Source organism: Mustela nivalis (assembly GCF_964662115.1).
Source record: "Mustela nivalis genome assembly, chromosome: X".
Classification (NCBI taxonomy): Eukaryota; Metazoa; Chordata; class Mammalia; order Carnivora; family Mustelidae; genus Mustela; species Mustela nivalis.
The window spans coordinates 54,313,115-54,337,368 of record NC_139040.1 but is presented as its reverse complement, the minus strand read 5'-3'; the positions used below and the strand labels follow the sequence as shown (position 1 = coordinate 54,337,368).

Below are 24,254 nucleotides of genomic sequence, written 5' to 3'. Positions count from 1 at the left end.
ACATTAAAACAACAGTGCAAGAGTGTTTGTCAACACCCCTTGTTTTTTTGTGTTCCTGATTGTTGATTTTAATCATTGTGACAGGGATGAGGTGATATTTCATTGTAGTTTTGATTTGCATTTCCTTGATGGTAAGTAGTGATGAATATATATATATATATATATATATATATATATCCTCCTTCATACTCCTTAATACTCACCACTCATCTATCTCATCCCCACCCACCTCCCTCTATCAACGCTCTGTTTTTTATAGTTAAGAATCTTTCATGATCTATATATATGTTTATATATATAAACTATATTGTGTTTATATATATATATGTGTGTGTGTGTGTGTGTGTGTGTGTCTGTGTCTGTATACACATATATATATGTGTATGGGTATTATATGGGTATTAATATGGGTATTAAGGAGGACAATTCTTATGATGAGCACTGAGATTTATATGTAAATGATGAATTACTAAGCCCTACTCTTGAACCAATATTGAGCTGTATGCCAAATAACTAGAAATTAAATTATATATACACATATAATTTAATATATAATATATATATTATTAAATTCTAGTTATTTGGAATAGAGTTCAATATTGGTTCAGGAGTAAGGTTTAGTGGTTCATCATTTACATATAAATCTCAGTGCTCATCATAACAAGTGTCCTCCTTAATACTCACCACTCACCTATCTCATCCCCACCCACCTCCCTCTATCAACGCTCTGTTTTTTATAGTTAAGAATCTTTCATGATCTATTTCCTACACTCTATTTTCCCCCTCCTGATTGTTGATCCATTCTGTTTCTTAAATTCTGTATTTGAATGAAATCATACGCTATTACACTAAAGGAAATGAGTCAATCAGAGAAAGACAAATACCAGATGAGTATCTTTTCATGTGTTTCTTGACAATCTAGACAACTTCTTTGGAAAAATGTGTCTTGTCTTCTGCCCATTTTTTAATTGGATTATTTGTAATTTGGGTGTTGAATTTTATAAGTTCTTTGCATATTTTGGATACTAACCTTTTATCATATGTCATTTGCAAAGACCTTCTCCCATTCCATAAATTGCATTCTAGTTTTGTTTATTGTTTCCTTCATTGTACAGAAGATGTTTACTTTGTTGTACTCACAAAAGTTTATTTTTTTAAATTTCTTTGCAGCGTAACAGAATTCATTGTTTTTGCACCACACCCAGTGCTCCATGCAAAGCGTGCCCTCCATAATACCCACCACCTGGCTCCCCCAACATCCCACCCCCTGCCCCTTCAAAACCCTCAGATTGTTTTTCAGTGTCCATAGTCTCTCATGGTTCACCTTCCCTTCCAATTTCCCTCAACTCTCTTCTCCTCTCCATCTCCCCTTGTCCTCCATTCTGTTTGCTATGCTCAACAAATAAGTGAAACCATATGATAGTTGACTCTCTCTGCTTGACTTACTTCACTCAGCATAATCTCTTCCAGTCCTGTCCATGTTGCTACAAAAGTTGGGTATTCATCCTTTCTGATGGAGGCATAAAACTCCATAGTGTATATGGACCACATCTTCCTTATCCATTTGTCTGTTGAAGGGCATCTTGGCTTTTCCATAGTTTGGCGACCGTGGCCATTGCTGCTATAAACATTGGGGTACAGATGGCCCTTCTTTTCACTACATCTGTATCTTTAGGGTAAATACCCAGTAGTGCAATTGCAGGGTCATAGGGAAGCTCTACTTTTAATTTCTTGAGGAATATCCACACTGTTTTCCAAAGTGGCTGCACCAACTTGCATTCCCACCAACAGTGTAGTCAGGTTCCCCTTTCTCCACATCCTCTCCAACACATGTTGTTTCCTGTCTTGTTAATTTTAGTCATTCTAACTGGTATAAGGTGATATCTCAATGTGGTTTTAATTTGAATCTCCCTGAGGGCTAGTGATGATGAGCATTTTTTCATGTGTCTGAGAGCCATTTGTAGGTCTTCACTCGAGAAGTGTCTGTTCATATCTTCTGACCATTTTTTGATATGATTATCTGCTTTGTGTGTGTTGAGTTTGAAAAGTTATTTATAGGTCCTGGATATCAACCTTTTGTCTGTACTGTCATTTGAAAATATCTTCTGTTATTCCGTGGGTTGCCTCTTTGTTTTGTTGACTGTTTCTCTTGCTGTGCAGAAGCTTTTGATCTTGATTAAAGTCCCAAAAGTTCATTTTTGCTTTTCTTTCCTTTGCCTTTGGGGACATATCTTGAAAGAAGTTGTTGTGGCTAATATCGAAGAGGTTACTGTCTGTGTTCTCCTCTAAGATTCTGATGGATTCCTGTCTCACATTGAGGTCTTTTATCCATTTTGAGTTTATCTTTGTGAACTGTGTAAGAGAATTGCCCAGTTTCATTCTTCTACATATAGCTGTCCAATTTTCCCAGCACCATTTATTGAAGAGACTGTCTTTTTTCCACTGTATATTTTTTCCTGTTTTGTCGAAGATTAATTGACCATAGACTTGAGGGTCCATATCTGGGCTCTCTAGTCTGTTCAACTGGTCTATGTGTTTGTTTTTATGCCAGTACCATGCTGTCTTGGTGATCACAGCTTTGTAATAAAGCTTGAAATCAGATAACGTGATGCCCCGTGTTTTATTTTTTGTTTTTCAACATTTCCTTAGTGATTCAGGGTCTCTTCTGATTCCATACAAATTTTAGGATTATTTACTCCAGGTTTTTGAAAAATATCGGTGGAATTTTGATCAGGATGGCATTCAAAGTATAGATTGCTCTAGGCAGTATAGACATTTTAACAATGTTTATTCTCCCGATCCAAGAGCATGGAATGGTCTTCCATCTTTTTGTGTCTTTTTCAATTTCTTTCATGAGTGTTCTGTAGTTCTTCAAGTACTTCTTTGGGTAGGTTTATTCCCAGGTATCTTATGGTTCTCGGTGCTATAGTAAATGGAATCAATTCTCTAATTTCCTTTTCTGTATTTTCATTGTTAGTGTATAAGAAAGTCACTGATTTCTGTACATCGACCTTGTATCCTGCCACATTGCTGAATTGCTGTATGGGTTCTAGTAGTTTGGGGGTGGAGTCTTTTGGGTTTTCCATATAAAGAATCATGTCATCTGCAAAGAGAGAGAGTTTGAATTCTTCATTGCCAATTTGGATACCTTTTATTTCTCTTTGTTGTCTGATTGCTGTTGCTAGGACTTCTAATACTATGTTGAACAAGAGTGGTGAGATTGTGCATCCTTGTCGTGTTCCTGATCTCAACAGGAAGGCTGTGAGCTTTTTCCAATTGAGGATGATATTTGATGTGGGTCTTTCATAGATAGATTTGATGAGGTTCAGGAATGTTCCCTCTATCCCTATACTTTGAAGCACTTTAATCATGAACGGATGCTGGATTTTGTCAAATGCTTTTTCTGCGTCAGTTGAGAGGACCATGTGGTTCTTCTCTCTTCTTTTATTGATTTGTTCTATCACATTTATTGATTTGCGAATGTAGAACCATCCTTGTAACCCAGGGATGAACCCCACCTGGTCATGGTGGATAATCTTTTTTAGTTTGTTGTTGGATCCTGTTTGCTAGGATCTTGTTGACAATCTTAGCATCCATATTCATCAGTGTTATTGGTCCAAAATTATCCTTTTTGGTGTGGTCTTTGCCTGGTTTGGGTATCAGGGTAATGCTGGCTTCATAGGAAGAGTCTGGAAGTTTTCCTTCTGTTTCAATTTTTTGAAACAGCTTCAGGAGAATAGGTGTTATTTCTTCTTTGAATGTTTGATAGAATTTCCCAGGGAATTCTTCAGGCCCTGGGCTCTTGTTTTTTGGGAGGATTTAGAACACTGCTTCAATCTTGTTACAAGATATTGGTTTCTTCAGGTTGTCAATTTCTTCCTCGTTCACTTTTGGGAGTTTATAGTTTTCCAGGAATGCATCCATTTCATCTAGGTTGCTTAACTTACTGGCATATAACTGTTGATAATAACTTCTGATGATTGTTTCTACTTCCTTGGTGTTTGTTGTGATCTCTCCCTTTTCATTCATAATTTTATGGATTTGGGCTTTCTCTCTTTTCTTTTGTATTAGTGTGGCCAATGGTTTATCGATCTTATTGATTCTTTCAAAAAACCAGCTTCTAGTTTCATTGATATGTTCTACTGTATCTCTGGTTTCTACCTCATTGATTTCATCTCTAATCTTGATTATTTCCCTTCTTGTGTGTGGAGTTGGTTTAATTTGCTGTTGATTCTCCAGTTGGTGTAGAAACATCTGGTGTATTCTGGATTTTTCCATTTTTTTTGAGGGAGACTTGGATGGCAATGTACTTCCCCCTTAGGACTGCCTTTTCTGTATCCCATTGGTTTTGGAGTGAAGTATCTTCATTCGCATTGGTTTCCATAAATCGTTTAAGTTTTTCTTTGCTCTCCTGGTTGATCCAATATTCTTAAGCAAGGTGTTTGAGTTCCTTCCAAACTTTTCCTTGTGATAGAGCTCCAGTTTTAAAGCATTGTGGTCTGATAATGTGCAGGGAATAATCTCAGTCTTTTGGTATCACTTGAGTCCTGATTTGTGACCCAGTATGTGATCTATTAGTTTTCTTATGTAGTTGGCTGCTCCCATATTGGGGGTGTAGATATTTACAGTTATTAGATCATCTTGGTAGATAGTCCCTTTAAGAATTATATAGTGTCCTTCTGTATCTCTGACTACAATCTTTAGTTTAAAATCTGATTTATCTGATATGGGAATCACTACCCCGGCCTTCTTTTGAGGCCCATTGGCATGAAAGATGCTTCTTCATCCCTTCACCTTCAGTCTGGGTGTATCCTTAAGTTCAAAACGGGTCTCATGTTGTCGGGGTCACACCCCTAAGATGGCTCCGGTCGCGCCCCTAAGATGGCGCCGGCTACATAGCCCGAGCAGCACAGACAGCCTGAAAAACATCCGCCCTGGCCACACGTGACCTCATGCTCGTCACGTAAACACCTCTGTGATTGGCTGTTATGCCACCACTGCTTACGAGCCCCAGATACCTCCTGTTCACGTGAACACCTCTGTGATTGGCTGTATACCTCCTGTTCATGTGAACACCTCTGTGATTGGCTGTTATGCCCTATATAAGGCAAGGGAACTTCCCCGCAGGGGGAGGAGAAAGAAAGGGAGGAGAAAGATCGACCAGGGAATAAACAAGAGCTTGTGCATTGACCTGAGTGTGTGTTGGTGTTGCGTCATCTCTGCAGGCAGGGAGAGCGCGACATCATGTAGACAACATATGGATGGTTTCTGTAATTTTATCCAATCTGCAACCCTGTGTCATTTTATGGGCGCATTTAGGCCATTCTCATTGAGAGTGATCATTGAAAGATATGTTTTTATTGACATTGTGTTACCTTTGAAGTCTTTCTTTCTGCAGATTGTCTCCATATTTCTGTTCAATGCTATTCTTAGGATTTTTCCACTTTTATAGAACCCCCCCTTAATATTTCTTGTAGTATCAGCTTGGTGGTCGCATACTCTTTTAAGCCTTGCTGGTCTTGGAAACTCTATCTCTCCATCTATTTTGAATGTCAGTCTTGCTGGATGAAGTATTCTTGGCTGCATGTTCTTCTCATTTAGTGCCCTGAATATATCTTGCCAGCCCTTTCTGGCTTGCCACATTTCTGTGGACAGATCTGACATTATTCTGATGGGCTTTCCTCTGTATGTAAGAAGATTCTTTGTCCTAGCTGCCTTCAAGAGAGTTTCTGTACAATTATAATTTCTCATTCTTACTATCAGGTGTCCTGAGGACTTTTGAGAATCTATAATCTTGTGGGGAGACTGTTCTGCCTCTACTACATGAACGCTGGTTCCATTCGCAAGATTGGGAAAATTTTCATGGACAACTTGTTCCACTATATCTTCTAGACTTCTTTCTTTCTCCTCTCCTTCAGGGATTCCAATAATTCTGACATTGGAATGTTTCATGGCGTTATTTATTTCCCTAATTCTGATTTCGTGGCTTCTAAGCTGTTTGTTCCAGGCTTCCTCCTAATCCTTTCTCTCTATCTGTCTGTCCTCCAGATCACTAATTCTATCTTCTGTCTCAGTTACCCTAGATTTTAGGGAATTTAGATTAGATTGGAACTCATTGAGAGCATTATGAACATCATCCCTTGTGGCTTTTAGTTCTGCCCTAACATTGTGAACATCATCCCTGGTGGCTTTCAGTTCTGCCCTAATTAAATCTGATTTGTAACCCATGGCTTTCTCCAACCTAGCTATTGCCTGGATAATTGTTAGCCTGAATTCTCTTTCTGAAATACCTGAATCCATAAACAATGTATTTTTTTAAAAAATATACTGTCTTTATATGATGGAATATCATTCAAGCATTAGAAATCAAGAATTACTGATAAATGCTACAACATGGGTGAAACTTGAAAATATTATGTCTTGGTTTCTAATGCTTGAATAATATTCCATCATATAAAGAGAGTATATTTTGTTTCACCATTAATCTGTTGATGAACATTTAAGTTGTCTCTACATTTTGCTTATTATAAATGATGCTACTATAAATGTTCATGTGCAAGGTTTTAGGTGGACATATGTTTTCATGTATCTTGGGTATATAACTATAAGTGGAGCTTCTGGGTCAAATGGTAACTCTATGTTTACTATTTTAAAGAAATGTCAAACTATTTTCTGAAGTGGCTGTAATATTTTATATTCCCAAAGTGAAATTCCTGGATTACATATCCAGAGATCAGTTTCAAAAAATAGATTGTAATTGATCATACATATCCTAGCTACTCTGAACTCTGTACTTTGTTGTGCAGATTTCATGATATTCCAACATTACAATTCCCTTTTTAACAGGAAAGCTGATCCTGCTGGATAGCAGAAACTCCAGTGCCCCCATGAATGTTGAGAATAGAAAATATTGTTACTTGAAGGAGTAAGAAATGATATATGATATTTTAGTTGGTGTAGGGAGAGAAGAACTGACTTCTGACTTTTTAAAATTTTATAGTATATTGATATGAAACAGAGAAATAAATCATACCACAAAGGGTTCATTATAGCAGCATTTCATCAAAACCAATGATTTTGTACAGTCTTTCTAGAATTGACCTAGCATTCCAACCCTTGCCTACTTACTGGTTAGGTGGAGGTAAGATTGTTTAAGGGACAAAAGTTTAGTCCAAGAAGAGTGCAAAGAGTTTTACTACCAGAGATAAACACATGACTATTTGACTTCAGGTGTTGGGGGAGGCTTTCACAAGACTTTCCTGCTGAAATAGCATGAGCAGGAGAACAAGAAGAGAAGTTACATGTTGGGAAGTTTGTCAGTGACTGAACTGTCTTAACATACATTGTTATGGGGGTGCCTGGGAGGCTCAGTTGGTTGGGCATCTGCCTTCAGCTCAGGTCATGATCTCGGTGTCCTGGGACCAAGTTCCACATCTGAGCCTGCTTCTCCTTCTGTCCCTCCCCCTTTCTGTGCTCTCTCTCTCTCTCTCTCTCTCTCTGTCTCAAATAAACAAAATCTTTTTAAATTTTTTAATTTTTAAAATTTTATTATTTTTTATTATGTTCAGTTAGCCACTGTATAGTACATAATTAGTCCTTGATGCAATGTTCAGTGATTTATTAGGTAAGTATAACACTCAGTGATCATCACAGTACATGTCCTTTAAAAAATACATTGTTTATGGATTCAGGTATGTCCTCAGGGAAATTATTATATTCTTAGGATTTTTCCTTTCTCTTCTGGATTACAGTATGGAAAGACAAAAGCCTTAATCTTAAACCTTAAAATAGTTAAATAAAAGCCCTTTCAAGGGAATTATCACACCCAAAATTACACACACACTTTTTTTTAAACTAGGCAAAGAACTTTATTAATTTTGTTTCAAACTTTATTCCCAGGATTCTTCTGTTTAATCAACTGCAAATAATGAATTGTGCATAAGCCAAAAACTGAAAAAAAAACTTAAGTGTCCAAGGGGCTTGGGTTTAAAAATAATAGAAATCTGGATTTTATCAGATCCATGAACAAGATTTTAAAAAGCAGTCATAAAATAGCAGCTCCTAGTAACTTCTTCAAGTTTTATCTTGTTCCAAAGTTGACTCAATTCAGTTTACTTCATTTGGAGGCTTCATCAAAATCCTCCACAAGATCTGGAACTTCATCATCATCCTTCTCTTTGGTAGCAAGTGGTGCTTTTCCATCTGCAGATTACTAAGGCAGAGCTTCAGCCAGTCTTCTTAAACTAGTTGGACTGTCTGTATCTGGTTGGCTTAAGATATTTGGTAGCATTTCTGTCAGCTGCTTTGTCTCAGCATGACTTGTAACTGTGAAAGTGTTTGCTGCTAGGGATGCCAGAACTGTAGGGTTGTTAAAGTGGATCAGTGTTCCTTGGTTTGTGAACATATTCAATATGAGAGATATTGTTTACCCCAAACTTCTTTAAGAAGGACTAAAGTTTTTGTTTTTGTTTTGTTTTGTTTTTTTCATCTTTTGTACTTGTTTTATGAACCCCCTCTTTTGGTGAGCAGTTCTTTTCCCACCAATGTACACTTGTGCTTGAAGTTTGGTGAGTTTCTCCTGGTTTATGATAGTTTCTTTCATCTCGTTGGCATGGAAATGGGACCACCTGTGGCACTAGGATTGGTGCTCATGGGGTCTTAGGAGTACCAGCTGAGATAAGGTGCACACACATGGGGATATAAGATGGCAGCTAGAGGACACACACAAACATTTATAAATATGTGTTATGCACACATACATATAAACATATATATTATGTTAATAATAAAAGGGTAATGCTTAACCATAAGTAATTATTTATCAAAATACGCTGACTATATTTATGCTTAAATTTTATTAATAAATCAGCAGTAAGTATATATGGGAGAAAAAAAAAAAAAACACCTGAGAGCACACAGTGAAAATCAGTTTCTCTCAAGGAATAAAAAAAAAAAAAATAGAGATGGAGAAACTTTCTAGAAATCTCAGTTAAGGCCACTGACTTCAATGTAAAAACCCAATATAGAACCTTAATGTAGACACTCACTGTAGGAAATATTTCACTCATGTGTCAGGGTTTTGGTTTCTGACTTATGGAGGGAAGGTGATTGGGCATGGATTCTCAAAGAACATTTTTTCTTTAGCAAAATCAGATTTAATTAATCAATTAGTATAAGAAACTAACCAGGGGTGATTCTACCTGTAAGTAAGAATGTTTAATGATATCTGGGAAAACACAATATTTCTGGTATTGTCAACTATCTTAGTATTTCTAATGCAAAGTACAAAGTTCATTTTAAATTTCCCTAGGGTATTATAATTTTCACATTTATTAGTTGTTTACATATTAGTGTGAATGAAAGTGTGAGAGTTGGTGCTGATGAAAGGAGGGAGTTCCTTGGACAAAGCCTAATGGATAGAGATTGTGTACAACTAGTAGAAAAGAGGGGATCTGGGGACCCAAATACTTAACTCTGCCTGTTTCAGATTTTGCCTCTTTTTTGAACCCAGAACATTTTATAAGAAAAAGTATTTCTAAATTTTATTAAAGATTGTTGACTTCTCTTTCTTGCCAACAAAATTAAAGTCATTTCACAAGTATTACCCTCCACATGCAAACAGCGTCCTTGTCTACTTTAGTTGATGCATTCCCAGACCAGGTTTCTTTTTCAATCTGAATCAAATTGTCAAGTCTCTCCAGCTGGGTCATGAATAGTTACAAGTTCCTTCTCTAGGAGATCATTATAAGATCCTAGTATTTATCTTAAATGGCTTGTAGAATTTTGAAAGAAGCCTTTAAACCCCCCTCGGACTTATTTACATCTCAATCATTTTTAACCATGAGGCAAAAATTCTTTTCTCCAGATGTTTAAGGTTTACATTTTATGGGACAGCAACTGCTCTAAAAAATATTTACCTTATTCTAAAAATAGAGCACAAATGCGTTTCTCTTCATACTTTCTGGCTTTAGACTGCTTTATACTGCTTGCACATAATCAATGGAGCATCAGTGGATTGTCCTGGTTTCATAAAGGACTTTCATAAAGTCCTGCTTTTATAAAGGACTGAATAAGGGAAAAAAAAAAACATTTGTTTTCCTTGTGTAGACACTGAAGTTAACATGCATGATTTAATGAATGTGTTTTTTGCTTTCCCAAGAGAGATACTAAGCAGTACTATATATTTCAGTGGTATTTCCTTAGAAGTTCAGAGTTTTGAAATGTAGAGATTTTATTTTGGGGCTGAGGGAGGGAAAAGGGTGACATTTGAGGAATCAAGAGAAATGGAAAAGTGTTTTGTTATAAAGTTTTACTGTTTTTTAACTTTTTTTTTTTTCTGATTGTATCTGCCATGAAGTTTTCTTATAAATGTGATTCCTTCATAATCTGTTTAAAAAACCACAAATACATCACTCAGAGAAATATTTAAGGAACCATGAAGAAGAAGAAGAAGAAGAAGAAGAAGAAGAAGAAGAAGAAGAAGAAGAAGAAGAAGAAGAAGAAGGAGAAGAAGAAACCCACTGGTTTAATGGAATGCTGTCAAGTTAAATCAGCATCATGAACAACACTGGGGCAGAATTGATACTTTTGCACTGACATGTTAGAAGAAAAGTACATGCATTATTTAGAAATCTGTCAGCTGTATGATTGCCAAGTTAGCAGAAGCAGGAGATTGCTGCTGAAGTTGAAAGAAATGCATAGGCACAGATCCATACTGTAACCTTTCATGTTCTACACCCACCATGAATAGTCAGCTATTACACGGTCAGCATTTTTAGTTTTTCTTTTTTAAATTTTCAAGTGCTTCAGAAGGCAAAGGAACTAGGTCTTTTATTCTAAATAAGAAAAATGTCTAGGATATTATTTTAGTGTTAAAGATGACAAGACCAAAGAAAGACTGTTTTTCATCTTTGTGAGTGCTGTGCAGGTTTCCCAGGAGTGTTTTGGGGTGTTAAGATATGTATAATTTTTACACATTTATCCAATGAACAAAGTATTTTCTTTTTGGCAAACAGGAGAAAACGCTTCATTTAAGTCCTTTAACTACAATAGCATATCATTTATAATCATGGAGAAATTTATTCTCTATTAATATAAAAATGATATATACATATCAGCACTTTAATTATTTTAAAATATGTATATTGCCAAAATATAATTATTGACCTCCTCATGCCTTTATGATATTCTTGTGAGGCAAGTAAGAAGCCAATACTCTTCCTATTGTTATAGAAAAGAAAGGTACAAACAGATCCTGTGCCTTCCTCAAAGTTACACAATTTAATAATAGTAGAAAATTAGTAGTAATAGAAACAAAACTTTTATGCCTTCAGTCTAGTGATCCTAGTGTTTTCTATGCTATGGTTATATGCTGACTTTTCTCTGTAAATCCCTGTGCATTTATAACTTTAATTGTCTCTGTATCAGAACATTTAATAAAGATCTTCTATTCATATTAGCTTAATAAAATCTTCTATTTTAACAAAATAGTTTCTATTCTATGTTAGCTGCTAATTTATAGTCAATGAAGGAAAAATCACATAATTAGATAACTGGGAATAATGGCAAGAATTGGAAATAAGTTTTTTTGTGTCACTATATTTCAAAAAAGTCTCAAGATATGTTGTAAAAGTTGAATTCCTATTGAGGTGGTCCAATTTAAAATTGCACCTTACTTTGGTAAAAAAAAATCATAAAATTTTGATATTACCACTGGAAATAATGTATAGGAGTAATTTTTTTAAAAATTATTTATTTGATGGAGGACAAAGGGAGAGAGAGAGAGAGACTCTCAAACAGATTCTGCACTGAATGCAGAGTCCAACATGGGGCTTGGTCTCATAGCCCTGATACTGTGACCTAATCTGAAACCAAATGTCAGATGCTTAACTGACTGAGCCACCCAGGCACCCCATGAGTAATTTGTAAAACACCCCTGATTTCTGGGTCTCTAGTCTTTCTATGGAGACAGATGTGCCTACTTTGGCACATGGATGGTTAAACTTTCTTTTTGTAAATTCTTGTGGGTTTGTTTTCCATAGGGGACACCTTATGTAGGAGTATCAATTTACAAGTTTTTAAAATTTTCATAAAACTCATAATTATCACCATTATCTGGAAGACCTATTGACAAAATGACAGAAAGTGAAACACTCAAGGAGCTCAACTGATATTTTCAGTTGACCTGTGAAATGGTCTAAATCACCAATTGTGCCTAGCTTCTGTTTCTTAATGATATTTCCAACTCTATCCTCTCCTTTTCCTCTTCACCATCCTCTTTTTACTGCATTTATGAGCTGTGACTACTTTTGGAATTAACTGCTGGATATATTAATAGAATTCAAATACTGTAATAATGTTTCTGGAAGTGTGAGACAGAGAAAGAGAGAGAAAAGAGAAAATGAAGAGAGACATGTGCCTCCTAGCCAAAATCTTCCTATTTTGATTATTTCCCATCTTGGATGTTATCAATATCCATTATAATTATTTATAAAATGCATTTGGTACATGCTTCAATTTATAAAGTATTATAAAGTATTTGTGTGGATTGTAGATAACTAGATTACATTTGATCAGGCTGAACCCTTTCCATAAAGCAAGAAAAAGGAACTATCAGGGTGGTTTGGAAAGGAGGAAAAATAAGGGGATGCATTTAAAACTAAGTTACAAGGTTGCAGAATAAGCCAAATGATTATTGGATGTTAGAAGATCTGGGTGCTAGAAACATGTCTGCCAAGAAGCAATTCTCTTCCTGTAGCTAACCCTCTGTTTCTTCTTACATATCAAAATAAGAAGTGGATGACATTTAAGGTCAGTAACAAATATGGTAATTCTTCCTTTGTGTATAAGGCACTTTAATTTCAGAAGGGAGCAAGAAAAGTGTTTTAGACATACCAGGAGTGGCCATCTAGGTCAGAGATTATGTATACATAAATTTTAAAAAACTAATAATCCAGATACTGTTTCATTGTCAACCCTCTGCTTCTTTTCTAGAGTTTTAGTTTAACTAGAATACACTTACTAATACACATTAGATAGTGCTGAAATGCTATATAATGCATCTCAACAGCACATGTCAAAAAAAAAAAGTAGCCCTGGCCTACAGCCACCCCACAATAAAATGGTAAAATCATTAATATATGATGGAAGGTGAATTGGGCTTATCATTGTTCTTGAAAGAGTTAAAACTGAAAGGAGAAGATTTCTCTCGCCTATAGATATAGAACAAGATCAATTATATTTATCTTCCTTCAGTGTAGAAAAGCTCTGGTCTCCATGAACTGTACGGCTTAACATACTATGAATAGCAAACCATTAAGAGTCTCTTTGGGCTATCTAAACAGACTTTCCATAAGAAAAGCTGTAACTAAATAAAATGATATTAATTGTGTACGTCAGTCATTCAGCAATACTTCCTTCAGGATATAGTCCTCCATGAAGCATTAATGAATGGTGTGCATTCACTAAAAGAAAATATGTATCTCTTAGTTTGCATTTAAAACATTTAGGCATACTGTATGACCTACTTTACTTTATTTATTTAGTATATAACCTTTCTTGCATTCTAAAAACTGGCACCACATTATTTACTTATTTATATATTTATTTATTTATTTATTTATTTATTTATATTTTGTTCAAGCACTCATTCTTTTTTTTTTTAATTTTTATTTTCAGCATAACAGTATTCCTTGTTTTTGCACCACACCCAGTCCTCCATGCAATCCATGCCCTCCTTAATACCCACCACCTGGTTCCCCTACCTCCCCTTCCAATTTCCCCCAACTCCCTTCTCCTCTCTAACTCCCCTTGTCCTCCATGCTATTTGTTATGCTCCACAAATAAGTGAAACCATATGATAATTGACTCTCTCTGCTTGACTTATTTCACTCAGCATAGTCTCTTCCAGTCCCGTCCATGTTGCTACAAAAGTTGGGTATTCATCCTTTCTGATGGAGGCATAATACTCCATTGTGCATATGGACTAGATCTTCCTTATCCATTCATCTATTGAAGGGCATCTTGGTTCTTTCCACAGTTTGGTGACCGTGGCCATTGCTGCTATAAACATTGGGGTACAGATGGCCCTTTTTTTCACTATATCTGTATCTTTGGGGTAAATACCCAGTAGTGCAATTGCAGGGTCATAGGGAAGCTCTACTTTTAATTTCTTGAGGAATCTCCACACTGTTCTCCAAAGTGGCTGCACCATCTTGCATTCCCACCAACAGTGTAAGAGGGTTCCCCTTTCTTCACATCCCTTCCAACACATGTTGTTTCCTGTCTTACTAATTTTGGCTATTCTAACTGGTGAAAGGTGATATCTCAATGTGGTTTTAATTTGAATCTCCCTGATGGCTAGTGATGATGAACATTTTTTCATGTGTCTGATAGCCATTTGTATGTCTTCATTGGAAAAGTGTCTGTTCATATCTTATGCCCATTTTTTGATATGATTGCCTGTTTTGTGTGTGTTGAGTTTAAGGGGTTCATTATAGATCCTGGATATCAACCTTTTGTCTGTACTGTCATTTGCAAATATCTTCTCCCATTCTGTGGGTTGCCTCTTTGTTTTCTTGATGGTTTCCTTCACTGTGCAGAAGCTTTTGATTATGATGAATTCCCAAAAGTTTATTTTCGCTTTTCTTTCCTTTGCCTTTGGATACATATCTTGAAAGAAGTTGCTGTGGCTGATATTGAAGAGGTTACTGCCTATGTTCTCCTCTAGGATTCTGATGAATTCCTGTCTCACCTTGAGGTATTTTATCCATTTTGAGTTTATTATTGTGTACGGTGTAAGAGAATGGTCGAGTTTCATTCTTCTGTATATGGCTGTCCAGTTTTCCCAGCACCATTTATTGAAGAGACTGTCTTATTTCCATTGGATATTTTATCCTGTTTTGTTGAAGATTATTTGCCCATAGAGTTGAGGGTCCATATCTGCGCTCTCTACTCTGTTCCACTGGTCTTATGTGTCTGATTTTATGCCAGTACCATGCTGTCTTGGTGATCACAGCTCTGTAGTAAAGCTTGAAACCAGGTAACATGATGCCCCCAGTTTTATTTTTGTTTTTCAACATTTCCTTAGTGATTCAGGGTCTCTTCTGGTTCAATACAAATTTCTGTATTATTTGTTCCAGCTCTTTGAAAATGCTGGTGGAATTTTGATCGGAATGGCATTAAAAGTATAGATTGCTCTAGGCAGTAGAGACATTTTAACAATGTTTATTCTTCTGATTCAAGAGCATGGAATGGTCTTCCATCTTTTTGTGTCTTCTTCAATTTCTTTCATGAGTGTTCTGTAGTTCCGTAAGTACAGATCCTTTACCTCTTTGGTTAGGTTTATTCCCAGGTATCTTATGGTTCTTAGTGCTATAGTAAATGTAATTGATTCTCTAATTTCCTTTCTGTATTTTCATCATTAGTGTATAAGAAAGCCACTGATTTCTGTACATTGACTTTGTATCCTGCCACGTTCCTGAATTGCTGTATGAGTTCTAGTAGTTTGGGGGTGGAGTCTTCTGCGTTTTCTGTATAAAGAATCATGTCATCCTGGCACTGCATTTTAATAGCAGGGAAAAAAAAAACTTTGTCCCATTGAATCAAAATTACCTACTTGCAAGTAATCCATTTTCATATGTAAGTCTTCTTGTACCTAATTTACTTAGAAGTATTTAGAACAATTCTTTGTAGAATGCAAGGACATACCTCCAGGTACCTGCTATGTAAAATATAAGGAACCTTTCCATTTATCATTATTTTTACTATCAGAACTAAAGGCAATTGAAGAAAAACTAATGAAAAATTGAAAGTAACACAGTTAAACTATTTATAATGAAGCATTTTTATATGTCTGTCACCTTGTTGATCTTCCACAAATTTATGGTGTCTGAGTACAGAGGTCTAAATATTCAAAGCTTGAAAAGCAGAGGTGGAACATGAACTAATCTTCAGTCTTTCTCTATCATCTGATGGCAGCACTAATGGAAATGTATTTTCTTTAATGACTCTGAAATCCTGTTTGTAATTAGATGTGGGAATTGGTCTTACTTTGTAACAGATGATACTGGAATAATAACATGAGAGATGTTACACTGAGACCACTATTTTCCTAAATCTATATTATTTTTCTATTTATTGACAGGAGATGTGTGCAAGAACAAAGAAATTGATTTTAAAAAGAAGGGAAATAAGATCTAATAAAAACTTTCAATCCAAATATTTTGGTGTTACTTTCAATATTCTGACTTGAGTGGCAGAAGGAAAGAACATGTACCTTGTGTTTAATTTTAGGAAACAAAGGTTTTAGATTTGTTGCTTGGTTCCTGATAATGATCTTTGAACATTATTACAAATACAAAATTAAGAAGTCTAATTAAGTGCTAGAGACCATATTACTGAAGTATGTATTATACATTAGTATGATCATACAAAATAATACTCTCTTTTAAAGAACAATTTTATCTTCACAAACCAAAGAATTTGAATACTATACAGACTGAGTGCAATAGCTATTCTGTACATCATTTTCTTCATTATCAGTAAATGCTACTGTCACAAATCATTCTGGTCACTAAAGATTTTATAATGTTTGTAGGTCTTAGATCTTTTTCTGTTTAATGCTAATGGACTCCAGGAGCTACAAAAAGTCTTACAAAGAAATGTGTTATGGATAGGTTTCATCTTCCCTTCAAAACATATGTATTACTGACATTTATGGTAGTAAGAATGCTTGAACACATTCTTGGAGATTTTGAATGTACATACTCAATAGAATATAATGATCAATTCAGTTGTTATTGCATTCCTTTGCTTTCTAATTCATGTGTTGGACTCTTTTTAGTAGATCCATGACTTGGCAAAAGATAAAAACATCTTGTGAGTAACTTCCTTGAAAACTCAAGTTTGTTTAGCAATTTGGCTCACAAAGCAGTTTCTCACCTATTTATTTCCTTTGCCAATCATAAAAATTCTGCAAGGTAAGTAGAACAGGTATTATTACATTCTTGGGAATTGAAGAAACCAAAGCCCAAAGAGGTTCAGCAATTTGGCTAAGTTTTAATAGCTACTATATAGTCAAATAAAATACTTTAAACTCCAAAGCCAACATTCTTCCATGAGAAAATAACCCCTGGTAAAGAAATTAAAGCGATAACACATATGGTTTCATCAATATACAGGTTAATGGATTTTGGTGACTTCATAATGGGTAAGGAACACAATGCAATTAGAAAAGAAATTTCCGAGGGAAGGAGTCAAGATGGCGGAGAAGTAGCAAGCTGAGACTGCTTCAGCTAGCCGGAGATCAGCTAGATAGCTTATCTAAAGATTGCAAACACCTGCAAATCCATCAGCAGATCGAAGAGAAGAAGAACAGCAATTCTGGAAACAGAAAAACAACCACTTTCTGAAAGGTAGGACTGGCAGAGAAGTGAATCCAAAGCGACGGGAAGCTAGACCCCGGGGTGAGGGGCCTGCTCCGGGCAAGCGGCGGAGCAACCGCGCACAAAATCAGGACTTTTAAAAGGCTGTTCCGCTGAGGGACATCGCTCCAGAGGCTAAACCGGGGCAAAGCCCACGCGGGGTCAGCGTGGCCTCAGGTCCCGCAGGGTCACAGAAGGATCGTGGGTGTCTGAGTGTCGCAGAACTTGCGGGTATTGGAACGGGAAAGCCGGCTACAGAGACAGAGCTGACAGTGAGCTCACAGCTCGGGGTTACCTTGAACCGGTCGCAGGCTCGGTGAGCTCAGAGCGCGGCCGGAGGTCAGGCAGACGGGAGTAACTGGCGCTGTTCTCTGAGGGCGCACTGAGGAGTGGGGCTCTGGGCTCTCGGCTCCTCCACAGCTCGGTGTTACCTTGAACCAGTCGCAGGCTCGGTGAGCACGGAGCGCGGCCGGAGGTCAGGCAGACGGGAGTAACTGGGCGCTGTTCTCTGAGGGCGCACTGAGGAGTGGGGCTCTGGGCTCTTGGCTCCTCCAGGCCGGAGACCAGGAGGCCACCATTTGTATTCCCGTCCTCCAGAACTCTACTGAAAGCGCTCAGGGAATAAAAGCTCCTGAAAGCAAACCCGAGCGGATTACTCACCCAGGCCCCTGTTAAGGACCGTGCAATTCCGCCTGGGGTAAAGACACTTGAGAATCACTACTACAGGCCCCTCACCCAGAAGATCGACAAGAAATCCAGCCGAGACCAAGTTCACCTACCAAGGAGTGTGGTTTCAATACCAAGGAGAGCAGAAGAATTCCAGAGGAAGAGAAAGCAAAGCACGGATCTCATGGCTTTTTCCCTGTGATTTTTTTTAGTATTGCAGTTAATTTGATTTTTTTCTTTTTCACTTTTTTTTTTTTTTCTTCTCGCCTTCGGGTAAATTTTTTTTTTTTTTAACTGTTACCTTTTTCTTTTTTAACGATTTTTTACTAGTTTATCTAATATATATATATTTTATTTTTTACATTTTTCTGAGGTGTTTTCTTTTTTTAAAAATTCTTTTCTTTTCTTTTTTTTTTCTTTTCTTTTTTCTTTTTTTTTCTTTCTTCCTTTTTGAACCTCTTTTTATCCCCTTTCTCCCCACTCACGATTTTGGATCTCTTCTAATTTGGTTAAAGCATATTTTCCTGGGGTTGTTGCCACCCTTTTAGTATTTTACTTGCCCCTTCATTTACTCTTATCTGGACAAAATGACAAGACGTAAAAATTCAACACAAAAAAAAAGAACAAGAGGCAGTACCGAAGGCTAGGGACCTAATCAATACAGACATCGGTAATATGTCAGATCGAGAGTTCAGAATGACAATTCTCAAGGTTCTAGCCGGGCTCGAAAAAGGCATAGCAGGTATTAGAGAAACCCTCTCGAGAGACATAAAAGCCCTTTCTGGAGAAATAAAAGAACTAAAATCTAACCAAGTTGAAATCAAAAAAGCTATTAATGAGGTGCAATAAAAAATGGAGGCTCTCACTTCTAGGATAAATGAGGCAGAAGAATTAGTGATATAGAAGACCAAATGACAGAGAATAAAGAAGCTGAGCAAAAGAGGGACAAACAGCTACTGGACCACGAGGGGAGAATTCGAGAGATAAGTGACACCATAAGACGAAACAACATTAGAATAATTGGGATTCCAGAAGAAGAAGAAAGAGAGAGGGGAGCAGAAGGTATACTGGAGAGAATTATTGGGGAGAATTTCCCCAATATGGCAAAAGGAACGAGCATCAAAATTCAGGAGGTTCAGAGAACACCCCTCAAAATCAATAAGAATAGGCCCACACCCCGTCACCTAATAGTAAAATTTACAAGTCTCAGTGACAAAGAGAAAATTCTGAAAGCAGCCCGGGAAAAGAAGTCTGTAACATACAATGGTAAAAATATTAGATTGGCAGCTGACTTATCCACAGAGACCTGGCAGGCCAGAAAGAGCTGGCATGATATTTTCAGAGCACTAAACGAGAAAAACATGCAGCCCAGAATACTATATCCAGCTAGGGTATCATTGAAAATAGAAGGAGAGATTAAAAGCTTCCAGGACAAACAACAACTGAAAGAATTTGCAAATACCAAACCAGCTCTACAGGAAATAATGAAAGGGGTCCTCTAAGCAAAGAGAGAGCCTACAAGTGGTAGATCAGAAAGGAACAGAGACCATATACTGTAACAGTCACCTTACAGGCAATACAATGTCACTAAATTCATATCTCTCAATAGTTACCCTGAATGTGAATGGGCTAAATGCCCCTGTCAAAAGACACAGGGTATCAGAATGGATAAAACAAAACCCATCTATATGTTGCCTGCAAGAAACTCATTTTAAGCCCGAAGACACCTCCAGATTTAAAGTGAGGAAGTGGAAAAGAATTTACCATGCTAATGGACATCAGAAGAAAGCAGGAGTGGCAATCCTTATATCAGATCAATTAGATTTTAAGCCAAAGACTATAATAAGAGATGAGGAGGGACACTATATCATACTCAAAGGGTCTGTCCAACAAGAAGATTTAACAATTTTAAATATCTATGCCCCCAACGTGGGAGCAGCCAACTATATAAACCAATTAATAACAAAATCAAAGAAACACATCAACAATAATACAATAATAGTAGGGGACTTTAACACTCCCCTCACTGAAATGGACAGATCATCCAAGCAAAAGATCAGCAAGGAAATAAAGGCCTTAAACGACACACTGGACCAGATGGACATCAAAGATATATTCAGAATATTTCATCCCAAAGCAACAGAATACACATTCTTCTCTAGTGCACATGGAACATTCTCCAGAATAGACCACATCCTCGGTCCTAAATCAGGACTCAACCGGTATCAAAAGATTGGGATCATTCCCTGCATATTATCAGACCACAATGCTCTAAAGCTAGAACTCAACCACAAAAGGAAGTTTGGAAAGAACCCAAATACATGGAGACTAAACAGCATCCTTCTAAAGAATGAATGGGTCAACCGGGAAATTAAAGAAGAATGAAAAAAATCATGGAAACAAATGATAATGAAAATACAACGGTTCAAAATCTGTGGGACACAACAAAGGCAGTCCTGAGAGGAAAATATATAGCAGTACAAGCCTTTCTCAAGAAACAAGAAAGGTCTCAGGTACACAACCTAACCCTACACCTAAAGGAACTGGAGAAAGAACAAGAAAGAAACCCTAAGCCCAGCAGGAGAAGAGAAATCATAAAGATCAGAGCAGAAATCAATGAAATAGAAACAAAAAAAAAAAAACAATAGAGCAAATCAACGAAACTAGGAGCTGGTTCTTTGAAAGAATTAATAAAATTGATAAACCCCTGGCCTGACTTATCAAAAAGAAAAGAGAAAGGACCCAAATAAATAAAATCATGAATGAAATAGGAGAGATCACAACTAACACCAAAGAAATACAAACTATCATAAGAATATACTATGAGCAACTCTACGGCAATAAATTTGACAATCTAGAAGAAATGGATGCATTCCTAGAAACATATAAACTACCACAACTGAACCAGGAAGAAATAGAAAGCCTGAACAGACCCATAACCAGTAAGGAGATTGAAACAGTCATTAAAAATCTCCAAACAAACAAAAGCCAAGGGCCAGACGGCTTCCCGGGGGAATTCTACCAAACATTTAAAGAAGAAATAATTCCTATTCTCCTGAAACTGTTTCAAAAAATAGAAATGGAAGGAAAACTTCCAAACTCATTTTATGAGGCCAGCATCACCTTGATCCCAAAACCAGACAAGGATCCCACCAAAAAAGAGAGCTATAGACCGATATCCTTGATGAACACAGATGTGAAAATACTCAACAAAATACTAGCCAATAGGATTCAACAGTACATTAAAAGGATTATTCACCACGACCAAGTGGGATTTATTCCAGGGCTGTAAGGTTGGTTCAACATCTGCAAATCAGTCAATGTGATACAACACATCAATAAAAGAAAGAACAAGAACCATATGATACTCTCAATAGATGCTGAAAAAGCATTTGACAAAGTACAGCATCCCTTCCTGATCAAAACTCTTCAAAGTGTAGGGATAGAGGGCACATACCTCAATATCATCAAAGCCATCTATGAAAAACCCACCGCAAATATCATTCTCAATGGAGAAAAACTGAAAGCTTTTCCACTAAGGTCAGGAACACGGCAGGGATGTCCATTATCACCACTGCTATTCAACATAGTACTAGAGGTCCTAGCCTCAGCCATCAGACAACAAAAGGAAATTAAAGGCATCCAAATCGGCAAAGAAGTAGTCAAATTATCACTCTTCGCAGATGATATGATACTATATGTGGAAAACCCAAAAGACTCCACTCCAAAACTGCTAGAACTTATACAGGAATTCAGTAAAGTGTCAGGATATAAAATCAATGCACAGAAATCAGTTGCATTTTTCTACACCAACAGCAAGACAGAAGAAAGAGATATTAAGGAGTCAATCCAATTTACAATTGCATCCAAAACCATAAGATACCTAGGAATAAACCTAACCAAAGAGACACAGAATCTATACTCAGAAAACTATAAAGTACTCATGAAAGAAATTGAGGAAGACACAAAGAAATGGAAAAATGTTCCATGCTCCTGGATTGGAAGAATAAATATCATGAAAATGTCTATGCTACCTAAAACAATCTACACATTTAATGCAATTCCTATCAAAGTACCATCCATCTTTTTCAAAGAAATGGAACAAATAATGCTAAAATTTATATGGAACCAGAAAAGACCTCGAATAGCCAAAGGGATATTGAAAAAGAAAGCCAACGTTGGTGGCATCACAATTCCGGACTTCAAGCTCTATTACAAAGCTGTCATCATCAAGACAGCATGGTACTGGCACAAAAACAGACACATAGATCAATGGAACAGAATAGAGAGCCCAGAAATAGACCCTCAACTCTATGGTCAACTAATCTTCGCCAAAGCAGGAAAGAATGTCCAATGGAAAAAAGACAGCCTCTTCAATAAATGGTGCTGGGAAAATTGGACAGCCACATGCAGAAAAATGAAATTGGACCATTTCCTTACACCACACACAAAAATAGACTCAAAATGGATGAAGGACCTCAATGTGCGAAAGGAATCCATCAAAATCCTTGAGGAGAACACAGGCAGCAACCTCTTCGACCTCTGCCGCAGCAACATCTTCCTAGGAACAATGCAAAAGGCAAGGGAAGCAAGGGAAAAAATGAACTATTGGAATTTCATCAAGATCAAAAGCTTTTGCACAGCAAAGGAAACAGTTAACAAAATCAAAAGACAACTGACAGAATGGGAGAAGATATTTGCAAACGACATATCAGATAAAGGACTAGTGTCCAGAATCTATAAAGAACTTAGCAAACTCAACACCGAAAGAACAAATAATCCAATCAAGAAATGGGCAGAGGACATGAACAGACATTTCTGCAAAGAGGACATCCAGATGGCCAACAGACACATGAAAAATTGGTCCATATCACTCGGCATCAGGGAAATATAAATCAAAACCACAATGAGATATCACCTCACACCAGTCAGAATGGCTAAAATCAACAAGTCAGGAAATGACAGATGCTGGCGAGGATGTGGAGAAAGGGGAACCCTCCTACACTGTTGGTGGGAATGCAAGCTGGTGCAGCCACTCTGGAAAACAGCATGGAGGTTCCTCAAAATGTTGAAAATAGAACTGCCCTATGACCCAGCAATTGCACTATTGGGTATTTACCCTAAAGATACAAATGTAGTGATCCAAAGGGGCACATGCACCCGAATGTTTATAGCAGCAATGTCCACAATAGCCAAACTATGGAAAGAACCTAGATGTCCATCAACAGATGAATGGATGAAGAAGATGTGGTATATATACACAATGGAATACTATGCAGCCATCAAAAGAAATGAAATCTTGCCATTTGCGACAACATGGGTGGAACTAGAGCGTATCATGCTTAGCGAAATAAGTCAAGCAGAGAAACACAACTATCATATGATCTCCCTGATATGAGGACGTGGTGATGCAACATGGGGGCTTAAGTGGGTAGGAGAAGAATCAATGAAACAAGATGGGATTGGGAGGGAGACAAACCATAAGTGACTCTTAATCTCACAAAACAAACTGAGGGTTGCTGGGGGGAGGGAGTTTGGGAGAAGGGGGTGGGATTATGGACATTGGGGAGTGTATGTGCTTTGCTGAGTGCTGTGAAGTGTGTAAACCTGGTGATTCACAGACCTGTACCCCTGGGGATAAAAATATATGTTTATAAAAAATAAAAAACTAAAAAAAAAAAAAAAAAGAAAAAAAGAAATTTCCCCAAACAGTGGGTTCATGACTCTGCTCACATTGCAAAGCAATGAAGTAGATTTCAATTTGATAATGGTGAACAAAATATTTATTTGCTATGATAACTAGATTTTTTTTGATGAAATGTTAGACCATTACTGAGTTTCCTACTCCTTCTTTGCAAAAAACAAAAACAAAAAAAACAAAAAACAAAAAACAAAACAAAACAAAAAAAACAAAGATCATATCAGTGGCAAAGCAACAATTATAAAATCCTTGTTTAAGATTAAAAACAAAGGATATGCAGCTTACCTCCCTTCCTGTAATATATTATAAATACCAACACACACACACACACACACAACACATATGTGTGTGTGTATATATATATATATACACACATATATATATAGTTAAAATGAATAGTTCTATAGTAAGTTTGACTTAGAAATTTCAAAGGAAAACATTAACTTTGTTACTTTGATTAACTA

The 24,254-nt window shown here is 36.8% G+C and overlaps 1 protein-coding gene and 1 pseudogene across 6 annotated transcripts in view; one reads left to right on the top strand and one right to left on the bottom strand.

Annotated features, from left to right (window-relative positions):
- Window positions 1-24,254, top strand: part of DACH2 (dachshund family transcription factor 2) — a 904,655-nt gene that overhangs the window by 657,600 nt on the left and 222,801 nt on the right. The gene's annotated exons all lie outside the window — the stretch shown is intronic.
- On the bottom strand, window positions 8,117-8,602 carry LOC309855572 (transcription factor BTF3 pseudogene; annotated as a pseudogene). The gene has a single exon. The product of its transcript is annotated as a transcription factor BTF3 pseudogene (transcript).